This window comes from Eurosta solidaginis, chromosome 2, assembly GCF_040869045.1.
Source record: "Eurosta solidaginis isolate ZX-2024a chromosome 2, ASM4086904v1, whole genome shotgun sequence".
NCBI classification, from domain to species: Eukaryota; Metazoa; Arthropoda; class Insecta; order Diptera; family Tephritidae; genus Eurosta; species Eurosta solidaginis.
This window is the reverse complement of record NC_090320.1, coordinates 124,960,009-124,973,169: the sequence shown is the minus strand read 5'-3', so window position 1 is coordinate 124,973,169 and position 13,161 is coordinate 124,960,009. Positions and strand designations below refer to the sequence as shown.

Here is a 13,161-nt window from a genome sequence, read left to right as displayed (position 1 = left end):
AAATAAATTTGATTTTTCATAAACTAAATTTGGCTTTGCATTATTCTTTTTCTCAAACGCATATTTTTTGTATATCAGATTAATAAAATTTATAAAAATACCATTACAACATGAAAAAAATAATAATATAGGGCTCTATAAAACTGTTTATAAATTTTTGAATTTTTTCCGCCTAATAATCATTCTAAAGTTTAGCAAAAATTTACATATTTTATATTTTCAAACAAATCTTATTAAAAAAAAAGTTATGAACAGCGGTTAAGCAAAATGGTTTGATATTTTAATTCGGATTAAGCATTACCTGCGTGCTATTTTGTTTAAACTCTTGTTAGAGAAAATAATGAAAATAATTGTATATTTATTATGATTAAAAAATTTTAATGGATTTCTAAAATTTATGCATATGTTTGGTACATGGTTCGTAATCTATGGCGTGAAACACCTTACTAACATGGCTCAATTATCTTTTATAGCATTAAACTAACTTTGCATCTGCAACCAGCAAAGAAGACTGTACTTCTTTGGCAAACAAAAATTTTAATATCTTTGTAAGAGGCTTCGGCCTTTTTTCCTCCACGTTGCTGCGGCCAGTGCTTCCGTAGTGTCACTGAATTTCTCAAAATTTTTCAATTTTAAAATTTTATTCACTTTTTCCGGTGTTTGAAATTCCAGATAGAGGTTATCTACTTCTGCTAGTTTCTTTTCATCCAACTACTTAAATATCGCGTAACCCGCAGGCGTTTCGTGCAAAACGAACAATATGTTCCAATACTTTTGCTGATTGCGGAAAAAAATATTCCTTTAGCTCTAAATTCGCAATCAATTTTTATTTTGGTCATCAAATCATTCTTAACTGCACAAAATTCAATAAAGTTCCTTATTTTTTTTTTTTTAAACATCAATCAATTGCATAAATTTGCAAATTCACTTTGTAATTACTCTTAACTAGCAAAATTATTTTCAAGTGTATTTTATTTTCTACTCCAACTGATCTGCTTCCACGCCAAATTAAAAAGGAAAGAGCTTTCCCCAGCGGAAGCTAAAAGTTGCTCTTTTTCCTGCAGATGATTTGACATCTCTCCACTGTCAAGTTGACAAACTTCACAAGTAATTCAGTATCGTTATTAGGGTTATTATCAAATGCATAGAATGATGTTTAGGTCACAGACCTACATATATCTACCCTCCCCCCCCCCCCCCCCCCCCCCCCCTCGTAACATAATTCGCTGCCACCCACACATGTTTGCAGTCACTAGCACACGGGCATGTGTACGTATGTGTATTTTACATTTACCGCTGTGCGCCAGCGGTATAGCAACTTTGTTGCCGGGAAACCCAACGAAGGTGCTGTATCGCGGGTTCATAGGTTTTGTTGCAAAGAGGTTCGTCCTATTTCAATCCAGCAGCCAGCCAAGCTACACGGTGTCATCTCACGTTCACGTAAGTGCGAATTTTTAAAATTATTATTATATACCATTTCCTACAACATTTGTCAAACAATATCTTAACACTTACTGTATTGCTATACAATTAATAAAAAAGCCCTTTGTAATTAAATTTATTCACGAAACTTTTCTTGTGTTCTTATTTTCTTCTTTTTTGCCTACACCTATATTTTTGACAATTACGTGGGTGCGCGCCGCTACCACCACGCCCTTACCACGCCGGTAAGAAGAGCCAATCACCTATAACTACAGTCCACTCTACTCCCTAGGCAATTAATAAGAAGCAGTCAAAAATTTCAAGGAAGATATTTACAATCGTGATAATATAATCGGCACACAACGACCCTTTTGGCAACACCAACATCAACACCTCCGACATCCACAAAAAATCAATCTACTACTACGGATCAACGAATTAATGTACGTGGTTTATTCCGTGCGAGCTAGTTTCTTTTTGTTGTTAATAAATCTTTCGAAATAAAATTATAAATTGGTTATTTCCGATCAAAAATTGCAAGTGAGTGTTAAGTGAAAAAATTTATATTTCGTGCAAAAATAGAGAAAAAAAGCGCTTAAAGCAGTTTCTTAAAGTTTGTGCATCACGCCTTGTGACTATCAGGAATAATCCCCCACCCGCGGTAAGATTGTCCGGACACAGCTCAAGGTAGCACAACACTGCTCCAAAAGGTTAACATAACCTAAACACCGCTTAGCGCCACTGTCTTACTTTCGCCTTTGCATAATTTTCATAAAAAAAAATTCTATATATATTCACATAATTAAATTTTGATTTGTTATGGTTATTTAACCAAAAAATTTTATTTAATTTGCGCGCACATTCAATTAAACACATTTTCCACATAAAAATCACTTGCGCTTATTTACACGGGCAATACGATCGCAATTTAGTTTGTTGCCAGAGCACAAAGTGCACTTAGTTTAATACACACATATTGTTGTTGTTATTTGGGTGGCCAATAGCCTTATTCCTTGCACAATTATTTAAAAAATTGAAGAATTATTATTCTCACTTGCGGCAATATACAAATCAGTTTTGACTGATCTAATTTTGTGATACAAAAGTTCACAACCCTTGGTTAAATTACCAAAAAGTCCATAACAAGCGTACATATATTTTTTTTTTTTTTCCACTGACACCATTTTTTCACTAGCCATTACTTATTGGCTTAGACAATTCAGTAGCAAATCTGCATTAGCACATTCCTAAACATTTACGTGGGTGCGCGCCGTTGCCACCACGAAATTGTACTTATCCCACTTAACACATAAGCCTCTATACAGTCTGTTTTTCACGTTAGCCATAACTTATCGGCTTACACAATCAATTGGTAAATTTGTGTATACATACGCATACACCAAATCTTTTCACTAATCACATTATCACTTCCAAGTTCGGTCCTTTGGCAACATTTTCACTCACTACACTCTGCAAAGGCAATTTCTTCTTAGTTTTTTATAAATTTATCGGTTTTCATTTTTATACACAATGGAGACCTATACACGCCAAGCAGATGCTGTGACGGAGTATGAAAATGGCTTCAACGACATGTCACCTTCACAACACAGTAAACACTCCCTAATATACCAAAGGGATGAGTTAAAAACTCTGTGGGAAGCTACGAAGGTGACATACGAAAAGCTCTTAGGTTCATCAGAGCTTGAGTCAAATGACTTATCGGCTATCAAAAAGAAGCATAAAATGTGCTATTTCAGCTTCCTAAAGTGTCAGGCGGCAATAGCTGAGCTTTTGGAAAATTTTGAAAAGAAAGATAAGAAAGTAGATGTCTCAGATAATATGGAATATCATGTGCGCCTGCCAGCGTGTGATACGGATATTTTCAAAGATGACTATATTTCATGGCCGTCTTTTAGGGACATGTTCACTGCTATATATTAATAATAGTAAACTCCATGCAGTACAAAAACGATACAGCGTGGAAAAATTTATGTGACCGATACGAAAACAAACGTATCTTGGTCAATGCCCAATTAAAAATTCTTTTTAGTTTGAAAGCAGTTGAGAGTGAATGCGGTAGCTCCATTAAAAAAGTGCAACGTGAAATAAACAGTTGCATCTCAGCGCTTCAATGTCACAAGATTGACATATCAAACTGGGATGCAATTCTAACGTATTTGTGCTCCACAAAACTGCCAGAAACCACACTGGCTCTATGGGAACAAACCATAGAAAATAAAACAGAAATTTCAAAATGGGCAGACATGGATAAATTCTTATACAGCAGATTCCAAACGTTGGAAACTGTCGTAGATATTAGAGGGGATACAGTTTCAAAACCCTCTAAGCCACAAGCTTCTCGTTCCTCTGCAGAAATATCGTCGAAACGATTGGGGTCGTATCAGGCTAGTGTAGCCAAACCTACGTGCAAGATGTGCAAAAGTTCTGCACATCGAATCGCAAAATGCGAAACATTTCTGCGCTTAACGCCGAATAAACGGTTTGAGCACACTAAAAGCATTCGCGGATGCTTAAACTGCCTTTCGGCTGGACATACCGTCACAAAGTGCACCAGTCAAGTGAACTGTGCCACATGTCATTTAAGACACAATTCGCTGCTTCACATTCGGAATCAGCCCAAAACCACAAATTCGGTAAATACGATCGGAGCATCAACGTCAAGAGATGCTCAAACGCGTCGCAATGCTGAAAAAGAAAAGAGTTAGATTAATAATGTGAACTCATGCTTCGCAAATACAAGTAAAGGAGTGCAGCACAGGTAAATATTCTTTTAAATGGTGTTGACTATTCGGCGAGAGCCCTAATAGACTCGGGATCTGAATGCTCATTCATAACCGAGAAACTCAAGCGCAGAATAAATCTGCCAACTAAACGCATGCATGCCCAAGTTTCGGGCATGAATAATACAATGTATGCACAAGTAAAAGAAGCGTGCAACATACAATTGCGGTCACCAACAGACCCATTAATCGAGATCAATGCGATCATGCTGGTTTTACCACAATTAACAGGGAATCTTCCAACTTGCAAAATAAACGCAATGACTAGGCAAGCATTCCCTGACTTAGTACTGGCTGACAAAAGATTCTTTGTCAATGAGCCAGCCGACCTAATTCTGGGCGGAGACATATACCCCCAAATTATGCTAGGCGGTATTAGGAAGGACGTGCTAAACATATTAATAGCACAGGAAACGGTGTTCGGCTGGATTTTGACAGGCCGGACAGATGCACTTGATACAAATAAGACCCTAGTTTCATATTTTAACGGGGTCACTTTAGGCAAACAACTGGCGGCTTTCTGGGAGATAGAGGAAATTCCAAAGAAGAGGAGCATCAATAACGATGACACTTACTGCGAGGAGCTACACAAATCCACAACTGTTCGGAACAACGATGGCAAATACGTAGTCTCCTTACCCTTTAGGAAAGAGTTTAACTTAGGCCCCTCATTAAGAAGTGCGTGTTCTCAATTCTATCGCAACAAGACACGACTTGCGAAAAACCCAGCCCTTCAAACGGAATACAATATAATTGTATCCGAATAAGAAACCTTAGAGCACATGAAACAAATAGGCAATATTTCGCCAGACTAAAATGACTGTTACTTCCTACCTCACCATGCTGTTATAAAGGAGGGAAGTACAACGACAAAAGTCAGAGTCGTATTTAACGCATCATGTCCTACCACAAACGGAAAAAGTTTAAATGATACCCTATACCCAGGCCCAATACTTCAATCCGACCTAACAATCTTAATACTTCATTGGCGGCTGTTCAAATACGTCTTCAACAGCGACATCGAGAAGATTTATAGCCAAATATGGGTCAATGAAGACGAAAAAAATACCAGCGAATCGTATTTCGCAACTGCCCCAAGGAACCAATCAAGCTTTATTAATTAAAAACAGTAACATTTGGAGTTAATTGTGCTCCATACCTTGCGATTCGGACACTGCACCAACTCGATGATGACGTGGAGACCTCGCATCCAATGGCAGCAGATATCTTGCGAAATTGTATGTACGTTGATGACGTACTCACCGGTGGGCATAGCATCGAAACTGCGATAAGGGCAAGGGATCAAATACCATCGGCGTTACAATCGGCAGGTTTCCCATTACGCAAATGGACGTCCAATTGCAAGAAAATTTACAGGGTATACCGAAGCAACACTTATTAAGGGAGGATTTTCTTGAGTTTGAAGACACCAGCACGGTAAAAGCACTCGGCATCAGATGGAACGCTCATTTCAGCTACTTCTACTTTGCAGCGAAATCCTTTGATAATAACCCTACTGTAACAAAAAGGTCAATACTGTCTGCGATAGCAAAACTTTTCGACCCTCTGGCTGGCTGGCACCAGACGTAATTGTAGCCAAAATAATAGTGCAAAATATTTGGTTGGAAGGGACAGGCTGGGATGAAGATGTGTCTGAAACTACTCTACATCGGTGGCAATCATTCACGACTGACTACGAAAAGATCAACGATATACGCATACCGCGATGGGTTCACTACGCATTGAAGGACAATATCGAAATACATGGGTTCAGCGATGCTTCGGAAAAAGCATATGCCGCCATTGTTTTCCTGAGGGTACAAGCAAAGGATCAAGTCTTCACCAACCTGTTGATGGCCAAGACGAGAGTAGCCCCGGTCAAAACAATATCCTTGCCTCGACTCGAACTCTGCGGTGCAGTTCTACTAGCAGAAATAATCGAATCTGTGGTCGAAAATATGAAACTTTCGAACACTAAAGTAACCCTTTTGACAGATTCAACTATAGTGCTGGCATGGATCCGAAAACCACCATGTTCGTGGCACATCGAATAACTAAAATCATCGACAAAGTAGGAGACAAAGTATGGTGGCACGTAGACTCCGCGTCAAATCCTGCAGATTTGGCGAGCAGAAGCCTCTACGCTTCAGATCTAATCAACAATTCTTTGTGGTGGCAGGGACCTTCTTGGTTACAAGAAGACAACGAAAATTGGCCAACACAAGAAGAAGATTACAATACGAATATGGAGGAAAATAGGGTGAAAGTTCATACAACTTCGATTAAAAATAACTTTGATATTCTGGATAGGTTTTCCGATCTACCAAGGGCTTTGCGGGTTATATCCTATATTCTTCGGTTTTTCCAAAATACGCACCCAACCACTAAAGCCTCCTTTAAGAGAGAATCTCATTCGATAGCCCCTGACGAAATAGAAAAAACAACACGAAGATTGATAACAATATGCCAAAGGCAACATTGTCCAGAAGAGTACGCAAATTTGAAGTCAGGAAAGCTAATAAATGGTAAAAGTGAGATTTTACCCCTGGACCCATATATAGACGAAGAAGGCATTATTCGACCTGGGGGCGGATTGGGGCATCCAAAGACATGTCTCATAACGAAAGTCATCCCATTATCCTTCCTTACACTTACAGGTTATCCAGACTTATAGTTCAATCCTCTCATGAGACCACCCTGCATGGAGGGAACCAGCTGATGCTACATCATATCCGCACTCAGTACTGGATCCCACGCGTTAAAGTCATGATAAGGTCGGTTATCCACAACTGTAAGGTCTGAACAATTTACAGGAAGCGGACACAAACGCAACTTATGGGGATCCTTCCGAAAGAGCGCACCACCTTTACTAGGGCCTTCACCAACACCGGGGTAGATTTCGCGGGACCATTTGATATAAAATCCTACCGAGGGAGGGGATGCCGAATTCCAAAGGGATATGTTTGTCTGTTTGTCTGCTTTTCGACGAAAGCCATCCATCTAGAAGCGACAAACGACCTTAGTAACGGGTCCTTCCTAGCTGCCTTCGCCAGATTTGTATCCAGACGAGGCTGTCCGAAAAACGTTTACTCCGACAATGGTACCAACTTCGCGATCGTTACGATCCGAGTTTAAAGCATTTCTGCGGGAAGCAAGGGACGGAACTTTGAATAAATATAGCCATCACACTTTAGAATGGCATTTTATACCGCCAAACGCTCCTCACATGGGAGGTTTGTGGGAAACGGGGGTAAAAAGTTTTAAGACCCTTTTTAAAAAGATCGCGTCCGATCATAAATATACTTTCGAAGAGTTTACAACCATCTTATGTCGAATTGAGGTCTGCCTCAACTCTAGACCTCTCAGTCGCTCATCCAATGATCCGTCCGACCTGGAGCCGCTTACTCCAGGCCACTTTCTCGTGGGTGGACATCTCTTAGCCCCACCTGAAGTCGATTGTAGTGAAAATCCTGCATCAATCGTAAACCGATGGCAAAAGATGAAAACCCTTCATCAAACATTTTGCACAAGATGGAAATCGGAATATCTCACCGAGATCCAGAAACGGTACAAGTGGAAACATCCACAATCCAACTTAAAACCCGGGGACCTAGTCGTCATAAAGGAGGATAGCCTCCAACCAAACGAGTGGAGAATGAGGAGGATCGTCAACACACACCCAGGTTCCGATAACCGTGTACGTGTTGTTGACGTCCACACAATGAAAGGACAAATTACGAGACCAATCGCGAAATTGGTACTACTTCCGCACCACGACAAAGAAAAGGAACTTTAATATTGTACGTTCCTCTATCCCAAATAACCCAGCTCTCGTTCACCCCGAACGAGGCCAATACACCGATATCCCAGCTCCCGTTACCCCGAACGAGGCCAACAGAACCCTAACTCAGATTCACTATCTGCCACAGAATACCTCTTCCAACAATTGCGTTAGTGTGCCGTTGCCACCACGCAATTGTTCAGAAGACCACTAAATGTATGAATTGATCCCCGAAATTTAGTCATATCGTCACCGGAATATCCCCGTACCTCCCCCATCTCACCGTGCGTATTCATCACACAGCTGATGTCACGGTGTTTAAACCTTTTCCATATTAGTAAATAAATTATAAATTAAAAAATTGCTTTAAATAATTGTTTTCATCCATTTAAAGCAATAAGGGCTATCTCCCATGCACTAAAGCCAAGATTTCTTTTATTAACTGACGAAAGATTTTATGTGAATATACTTGCGACTTTCATTCTAAAAAGCAAAATGGGAACTTATTTCACTTGTGTACAATGTTGTTCCATTTTCTACACCTAAAGCAATTGCATTATCAAAGAGTATCACCAGCTGACATAATCCCAAGGAAAATGATAACATGAGTCTCCTGGCCACAAACGTTACCAATAATCGTCTCAACTGTATCAGGTGAAGTAGATGAAGACTTCACTGATAAATCATTTCGCAAAGTTGTAACCGGGAGGGACACTATACCCGCTGGATGGCTACCTGTACTTGTGACATCTACTTCGTAAGCGCCATTGACACTTAAGGAATAAGAATCCTGCAGTCTTAACTCAAAAGGGCTAACAACGCCATCCAAAAAAGTGTCATAAGCGGATTTCGAAGTAGATGTTTAATGAAATTACAGGAGCGCGAACCTGAATCTTGGTCGCGAACTAGTTATCCAATTGGTATTCCTCAGAATAGCAGATTAATTGCTGAATATCGAATAGGCCAATTACTAGCTGCATAAGTTTGATGAAGCTGTATTATATTCCATAATTTACCTTCTGATAGAATGCTCGATATATCGACGGGCTTCTTTCCTTCCATACGATCATCCTCGTTATCAGGGATACCGGTTGGGTTTATGTTATTGTTAGGAAATGTGAACTTCGAGCCACAATATATTTCAGTTAGTTTTTCTCCTTGGTTCGTATATAATGTCTGGTCCCCTTGTAGTAGGACATGGAAATTTAATGCCACACAGGGGTTCATTGACAAAGTACCTTTAACAAATTTAGTTGTAAAACATCACAAATATCTTAATTTTCTTCAAAAGCCTTACCTGATGGTCAACGGGTGGCTGCTGGCAGCTTTGTTCACATTGATCCCATCAATTCAATTTCGTGACGCTTCTTAGGTTCGACACACTTATAGAAAGCGTGCTTTAGCTGAATGGCTTACAATAGCACTGTGTGAAGAACTCAAGTCAGTACCTTTCTGAACCCCTGGGATACACAATTGCCGTAATAGACTATGCCGTATAGACTCTAGTATCAATTTTATTGTTTTAATAAAAGTTTAGCTTCACCAATAAAAACTACTTTTTAATTTTGTGAGCACTCGTATTCGACCAGGCAGATTTTTCGCTCCCTTACTAAACGAACGACAATATCTGTGTCTACATCTACACAACAAGCGTTGGGAAAACTAAACTTCTGACTTAACACAATTCTACCTGCTCCTGGCAATTGTGTGCCAATAATACCAGCCACCACTTCATTAAGGAAAGCGCCATGTACTTTACGCTCCCTTGATGGTATACTAACGCTATGTATTGGATTAGAATCACCTGTTAGCAATGAGAATGTGTCTAGTTCCATTTGACTGAAACGTTTAATTAGTTTAACTTCTTTAAATGCTACTGTTGCTGTTTGGCTTTTGAACCGTTTTAGCACTTGTAAGAACATTTTTCATATCCACAACCTGTTCAAATCGGGAACCACAATCATCGCAAAATAGTGAAGCAATATTCTTTACGCGTGGATCGGGGCTGTTTCGTAATTCTGTCACCTTTTTAAAACATATGGAGCCGCTATTTGATTCTTCATTTCTAGTCAGCTATTATCTGATATAAGTAGTTGGTATAGAAGCGCAATGCAATTTAGATGTATATCTGCTGCCTCGGTTGTGTGTAGTAACTTATGTATGAGTGCTAAAACTTCCAATTTGGTTATAAATTTGTAGGTCTCGGAATCAAAGCACATATTACACAGTGCAGAAATTTCGTGTGGCTGCAATCGTTCATTTGGGCTTTTAGCACATTTTTCGAATACTCCCATGCGTCAACTTCTTTCAGATATTTCCAATTGATTGGGTCATAAGCAAAATTACATATATTTTCTGTTACTTGCTCTTGGCTTCTATGTTGGTGGTTGTGTGATATTCTTCAACTAGATGCTCAATGTAATCTGGCCGTGGTATACCTCCTTCTGGGGTTCGTTTTTTTTAGATGTGCATGACTAGAAAACATCGGAAACTGCGATACTTAAGGGCCAAACACCAGCCCGTCATCGCACAGGCTGCCTATTGTAATTTACTAAGGCTCTAAGCCACTTAGGGGGTATATGTTCCAATGTTACCGCCAACCTGTTGGGAGCTTTTCCAATGTTTGAAATTTTTTTAATTTAACCCTAAATAATCTTTGCTTTATGCATAAAACAACGATCATACAATATCTTTATGCCAATTTTTGTAAAAACAATCAATTTACTCTGATTTTACAGCCACGTAAGTTAATATAATTGTAACACCAGGCGAAACTTCCATCGATTTGGTATCCACCTTTGATTTCACTACAATATCTGAGTTGTTGTAGTTGTCACGCAAAGCATACACCGACATTTTATTGGGTATGTGTGCATAAATATGCAGTATACAATTAAAAGCAAACGCAATTAACATATTTTTAAGTATATCTCCCATGTAGTCATTGTGCGTTGCAGTTGTATAGGGTACACATATTCGCATGTACTAGATAAATTTAGGCCACATCGATGGCAAACGCGCAAAAGATTGTTGTGAAGTATCGCCTAACAATTGCCAAAACATGGATGTCGTTAAATTTACCAGGCTCCAGTTTTCCCAAGCACTGCTAAATTCACGTTCATATTGTTAATTTTCTTGTGCTGCTAGTAAATTCTCTTTCGGCATGGCCGGCTCTAGTTCCTGCAATGGTTTAAGCCAATTAACAAACTTTTCGACATAAAAATCAGGCAAAGTTAAGCATGTAGCACTCCCAATTTCATGTTGACGTCTGCGTAATTCTTCACGCAATGCCTCTCCTCTATATTGACACTCTAACTTCAAAGTTTCTGCTTCGATATTCAATGCTGTATATGTATCATTTAGAGCACTTCCCTCGGTTACAGTTACAGTTGTTATCGGTGCAATGTCGGTCTTATTTGTGCGCCTTAAACGTGGTTGTGTATTCAATGGTGTAGCATCATAAGCTAGAACAGGTGTTGTTGCTTGCAACACAGTAGTAACATTCTCGCCTCGTATAACTGTTGCAATAGCTTTACGATGTAATACAGTGCCAGGTATTTGGCTGGCCAAGAAAAAGGCACCAGCTATGGTAATCACACTTGCCGCATAACTAACAGCCATTACAGCGATATTACTCAATGTGAATTTAGCCAATGTGAAGGATGGTAGCATTTGCATTATTAGTATAGGTGAGCTAACCATGGCGTAAGCCTTCGCGGCGCGCTAGTTGATTTTCAATGCTGCTCAATTTTTCAAAAAAAAAAAGGTCTACGTTCGATATGTAAATGTTTCATTTAATAGCACAAAGAAATTCAAAATCTAATTTGTACAGTGAGGCATAGAATTTGGTTGATACCATCATAGACACAATAAAGAGTGCTTGCGTTGTTAAGCGTCGTACATAATTTGGATCGGACATATTAAGACGATCTAAATATATCAATGCCATAATTAGTGAGCACGGAGAAGCATGTACGCCACCAGCGGCAACTGTGTTCAAGCGGTTCAGCGAATGCCCCTTGTGCGGTGCCGAAAAATAATTCCGATGCATATTCAGCTAGCGGTAGTGATACTTCCATTTCTTTTACGAGTGTGTCACTACCAAAATAAAGCGACTTACGTATACAATCCATAAAGTCGCCATGAGGCATTACCCGACCGCTTTTGGTTGTGGCTGCACATGAGCCACCACCATTCCTAGCGCTACTCCCGTACGTCATTTTCATTGATTTGCCCTCAAACATATAATTTCAACAAAGAATAACGTTTAAAATGGTAGATTTTGCATCAATTTGTTAAAAGTACGTGGTGATAAGAATTTACACATAAAGGGACATATTATAACGTATACCTGCAAATAAAAGAGCAAAAATCAATTAATGAAAAGGATATTACAACTTCTAGCCTCCATACTCACCGCGTGTTTTATATCAATGACATTTGTTTTTTTTTTTCATTCAGGAAATGGAAGAGCGACATATGCTAGACAAAATCTCTACACTCCATTTCTGACTGTCAATGCACTGCGTTACCGACGTTATGCCTTACGCGCTGCTACAAGCAACACATGTCGCGTATTACATATCTCGATCAATCATTCATTTGGTCGAGATTTAAAATACTTAATTCCACGAATCTCAACATTATCGACAATACACGTCGAAAATAATGTTGAATGATAGCAATGCAACTTTGTTGTACCTTTTCAGCCAGATTTCGAATCGTTCCGTGTGGTGGCAGGCCACTTGTTGTGAAAACAAAGTTCAACACAAATCTAAAATAAATTTTAGATATATGTCGGCGACATCTAACGACATAAATCGAATCAGAAAATATATTAAATGTGCTAAAGCACCAGCCACATCGCATGGATGACTACTAAATCCGTTTTTTCTTCGGTTCTTTGCGCACATAAGTTTTTACTCATGGCCTTTTAATCCTTTATTTAAATTAAATTTTCCGTTTCTTTCGCGAAAATATATGGGATATATTTGTTTTTACCCCACCCAACCACCATTGGCCACCCAACAACCCCAATATGACCATAAAATTAAACGCTTCCATTTCCAGAAATGACTGGATTCAATTTGAAGCGCTCCAAAACCGAGGCATGCGCCAATTCGTTCACCATCGCGTGCCGGTTATGCAGCAAGCCTC

General features: G+C 39.3%; 1 pseudogene; it reads right to left on the bottom strand.

Moving 5' to 3' along the window:
* Nucleotides 1-11,130: 11,130 nt before the first annotated feature.
* On the bottom strand, nt 11,131-12,224 carry LOC137241641 (protein CNPPD1-like; annotated as a pseudogene).
* Between the last annotated feature and the right edge of the window lie 937 nt (nt 12,225-13,161).